The sequence below is a fragment of the Tupaia chinensis genome, unplaced genomic scaffold (assembly GCF_000334495.1).
Source record: "Tupaia chinensis unplaced genomic scaffold, TupChi_1.0 Scaffold000140_1, whole genome shotgun sequence".
Lineage (NCBI taxonomy): Eukaryota > Metazoa > Chordata > Mammalia > Scandentia > Tupaiidae > Tupaia > Tupaia belangeri.
In genome coordinates, this window is record NW_006159610.1 from 6,555,536 (window position 1) to 6,560,453 (window position 4,918).

The 4,918-nt window shown below is 49.1% G+C and overlaps 1 long non-coding RNA gene across 1 annotated transcript; it reads left to right on the forward strand.

Moving 5' to 3' along the window:
- The first annotated feature begins 8 nt into the window (after window positions 1-8).
- LOC102476699 (uncharacterized) lies at window positions 9-4,131 on the forward strand. Its single transcript, XR_334041.1, has 3 exons — window positions 9-637; window positions 1,032-1,143; window positions 3,300-4,131. It is a non-coding gene; the product is annotated as an uncharacterized LOC102476699 (long non-coding RNA).
- Window positions 4,132-4,918: the final 787 nt, after the last annotated feature.

Here is a 4,918-nt window from a genome sequence, read left to right on the forward strand (position 1 = left end):
GACAAAAGCCGCCAAGACTCAGGCGCCCTCCCCGGGAGCCCGTGTGCAGAAAAGGGGCGAGGAAGCGTGCGCCGCTCTACCCATCCCTTCTCCTTCAGGAGCGCTGCCCCTCCCCGGCCCTTGGAAGCTGTGGGCCGCGGAGGCCCGCGGGACCTGCACACAGTAGGGCTTCGCAAAGCAACTGCTCAGCTGAGCCGCCGGAGACACCCCGCGGGGCCAGGCCCTTATAAGGGACAGCCGTGCTCATGAAGATGGAGGGGAACGCGCTTTGGGGTCAGAGTGCCCTGGGGACATGAGGGACGCGAAGATGAGACTCAGCACCGTCAAGTGCCTCCTGGGTGCCAGTCGTCTAACCCTGGAGACCCCGTGGTTAAAGGTCTTGGAACGCGAATGTGGTTGCCTCCTGGAGTGCTGGCACAGGCCGGGTCCTAAGGATGTGTAGGGGACCCTACTCCATGTCCATATATCTGCGGTGGACAGTGGGAAGCGGGAGTCATCTACAGACCAGACTGCCAGACCCAGCCCGAGGAGGGCCGCCCAGCCTTGCAGCTCTGACCCGCCTGGCTGCTTGCCCGTGGTTCAGATGATTGGAAAATCAATAGTAGTTCCTCTTCAGACCAAGAGTGGGGCGCCCTCTGTAAGTATCTACCTGTCAGTTTCAAGGAGAATGATTGGGATAAAGGTTAAAGATAGCTTTCATTGATATTCCTATTTTGTTTTGGTCTTAATTCCTTCCCTCAGACAGAAGTGTGTGTAGGTGTGCTCGTGGGCTCAGAGAGAGAGAGAGAGAGAGAGAGAGAGAGAGAGAGCCAGCGCGGAGGCACCCCCAGGGGCAACAGCCATATACCGCCATCTCTTCTCTATTCTCCCAGGATTCCGGGCAGGCATGCACTCACACCCGGCATGTTTCTTAAGTTGCCTGGTGCAGAATTCAAGACGAGGACTCAAGCCCTGCGTTCAGCCACACAGGACCCACCTTCACCCCCACCACTGGTTGGCCCATCTTCCTCTTTTTTTTTTTTTTTTTTCAGTTCTTTATCCTGCCGCTCTCCATCATAAACAGTCCCTGTTCTTCGCAGTTGTTGCTCTCCACCTGACCCTCTCAAACAAGGTCTGCACACCTTGTCTCAGCTTATGCCTCAAGTAAGTAAGCAGGGACACAGCTTAGACAGGTGTGTCTGGTTGTGGGGTCCCGTCCCCAGACCTGGGACCACTTCACTGCTTTCTTCATTCTCAGAACTCGTTGTATCAATGCCTTACTGACCACAGACCCCTGCCTTGAGGTGACTCTGGGATTGTCTTGTCCTGTGTGTGTTAACATGTTATGAATTTATGCCGTGCCTCCCTTGTAAATTAATACGAAGTTTGAAGATGGTGCCATTCAGTTTAGGCGTCCCCTCGCCCCAGTGAACCCTCATTCTTCATCTATGGATTTGAACAAAGGCATCCACTGCCCTAGTAGAGAGGTTCAACCTTTCAGGTACGGCCCCAGCCTCTCACAAGCTCCCACCTACTAGACGCCAGGGTGTAAGTAAAAGGAGTCTACTCTCGTCCTTTTTTTTTTTTTTAAGAGATTTTTGCTATAGGGCATGTGCACTCCCTAGAGAGACAGAGACAGAAATCACCCCCATGGGGAATGGCCCACAGCAGTCCCTTCTCCTTCATTCTCCTCTTGGGATTTTGGACACGGACACACATGTGCCTGGTGTGAGCTTCAAGCCGCTGGGTCTGGAACTCTAACCATGGCCCACTGCATGGGAGTCCAGCTCCTTAACCAGTTCGCCACCTGCTTGCCCCTCCTCTCCGTTCTTAATCAACTCAAGACAATGAAATGTTTGCCCACCATTTAGAAGGGATCAACATCAGAAATAAAAATAAAAACTGCAACTTTGTGATAATAGAAATAACTCATGGGCACCAACTCTCTAAGGAAAGTGAGGTCCTTGGGGGTTCCTTAGTCTTCCAGGTCTGAAGGCACAAAACTAAATGTTACGTCTTGGGATTTAAATCATTCTGCCTTAGTGTCTAGGAAAATGTCTCCTAGGACTCTTAGCAGTGCAACTTATCGATGGTGTGACTGCAGACCAAGAGGGAATGAGTGGTACAAGGTGGTGTGTGTGCATGTGTGTGTGTGTATACATGTGTCCAACACACTCCTATACACACTTGTGTCTGAGAAGGGGACTAAGCAAAGCCTTTGGACTTTTGTACCAAAGTATGCAACAAACCTAGCAAACACATCTGAGCACCATTATGACCTGTTCTATGAGGGGACATACAAGAAGATAAAATAATGGATTTTAAAAATTATCTCACCCAATGCTCATTGTATAGATAAAGAAGGAAGCCAGAGAGGTTAGTTATTTCCATAAGACTCAATTCCACTAGCCCTCATTGGAATTTTCATCTGTTTTGCAGCTAAACCACACAACCTCTGGAAAGGAAGAAAATTAGCCTGTGTCCTCAACAGGCTTAAAGTCTGGCTTGGGGAGGGAGAGAGATGGGGTCAGAACCATCCTTCTACCCATACAATGTAGACTCCAGCTTTAGAAGCCCCACTCTGGGCCTCCTGCAACTACAGTGCTCCTCACGGGGCAAGGAGTCCATGAAGCCACAGAAATATCAATAGCCTGCCAGGAGCCCATCTCTCCCCATGTGCCAGTGCCCAGGACCCCGGGATTCCCTGCACAGTCAACCTCCAGGCTCACTTCCAGGGCCTTCTGGTCTCTTTCCTTCCAAGGGTGTTCCCCAAAGATAGACCACCATCTCGTGTGTCTGGTCCCAGGGATGGCAGGGGACCGTGGTTTGCAGTGGAGCACTAAAACTTAGACATGCAGGGAAGTGTCTACAGATGTGCACGTGAATCCTGCAGAAAAAAAAAAAAAAAAAAAAAAACAAGAGTAGAAAGAGAAACTCAGGCAAGACCCAAACTCATACGGCAACCCAGCTGCCATGCTCCTGCAACACAACTCCAAGGAATCAGAATTCTGTCTTTGAACTCAGCCTACCAGGTCATTATAGAGGGATATTTGTCAAAGAAGGAGGGGAAAAAAAACCACTTTTAATGACTAGTTGGCTTCCTTGGCATGAAACTTGCTGATATTTTGGTGTTAGCCCCATTTGTACTCTCAGCTGGGTCCCTCAGTTCTTAGGAGGGGACTGGATAAGGATAGGCAGAAAAGACTGACTATCTGAACAGTCAGAGGACAGCGGGAAGGCGGCAGGGGCTGCTGCCGAGAGCCAGGACTAGGAATCAGAGCAGCTGAGTCCTGTCAATCGCTTCTTTCTTTTTTAAACAGGGTCTCCTCTCCCAATCCTTCTGCCTCTGCCTCCCACCTGGGATAAAAGACACACACCACCATGCTCTGGTCTTTTGGTTGCACTGGGAATCAAACCTGAGCCTCCCGTGCGGTCCTCGCCTGCAGAACACAGAGTCTTAGCAGCGTACACCACTGCAGCTGGGGCTCAATCCTTCTTAACAGACTGTCACACAGAATTTTCTGAACTTGTGCAAAATGCTTAACCCTAATTGCAAACTTCAAACTTTATTATCTGATGATAGGTTTGATATATTAAAAGAATGATACAAAAATACAGTAAGTGTCCATAAAGTTCATCCCCTGGGGAGTGATTTCTCACTTTCCCTCTCTGTCTCTCTCCAGCGAACACATAAGCTCTACGACAAAAACCTTTAAAAAAAAAAAAAAACTATATTACAAAGCAAAACATGATAAATGTCAGAAAGAAGTTACAAAATGCTGAAAGGAGAAGCTATAATTGATAGGAAGACTCATGCGAAATTTCACTGTGGAGTTGCATGTGAGCTGGGCCTTAGGAAGTCCTTAAAGGCTGAGGAGGTTTTAGACAGCCAGGAAGCACAGGACAGGTATTCCTGGAGGAGGGAGTGGTGTGAGCAAAGACGTAAAGGCCGGAGAGCACAAGCTCTTTCTGGCTAGTGCACCAGGTGAGCTACAGCAGTAGGTCCCAACGCCAGCAGTAACATGAAATCATCTGAACCCCAGGACCAGCCTCATGGCCTACTGGTTACAGAAACCAATCACACATCACCAACCACATGGTTAGAATCCTGGCCCTGGTGGCTTGAAAACACCCCAGGCTCTTGTGCATGTGTGCCCCAAATTCCAATAGGATAGAAATGGAGACAGGATCACAACATGGCCACACCTCCCTGGGGGTGCTTCCTCTCTCTCCCTATCTCTGTCTTCCTCTGGCAAGTGCAAGTGCCTAATGGTGAATTTAAAAATCAAAATTACCTGGGCTCTAAAAAACAAAACAAGCAAAATCAAAATAAAACACCTCAGACCAATTAAAATGAAATATCTAAAGACATGACTTCATCAATCATGTCTTTTTTTTTTTTTGGAGAGGTTTTCGCTATAGGGCACGTGCGCTTGCCAGACAGACAGAGACAGACAGAGAGACAGAAAGCAAGAAATCACCCCCCAGAGGGGATGGTCACGCTGCAATCCTTTCTCCTCCATTCTCCTCTTGGGATCTTGGGCATGCATGCACACACACCCAGCGTGAGTTTTAAGCCACCCGGTCTGGGACGCGAACCGCAGTGGACTACGTGGGAGTCCAACGACATAGCCATTACACTAACTGCTGGTTCCCATCAATCATGTCTTGAACAACTCCCAGGATTCTGATGTGCAGTCTGGAGCAAGAACCACTGAGCTAGAAGCTTACCCATCAGCCTTTCTACCCAGAGTGGTAAGATAGAGACTTAGAGAGGTAACACACAGAGGAAAAAAAAAAAAAGCAGCAGCAGCAGCAGCAGGGGGAGAGCAAGGAGGACTTAAGGAGGACTTAGCTATCTGGCTAAAGGGTCCAGGCTTGATTTCGGAGGCAATGGGCAGTAAGGACATCACAGCGACATAAGAAGGATTGCTCTGTA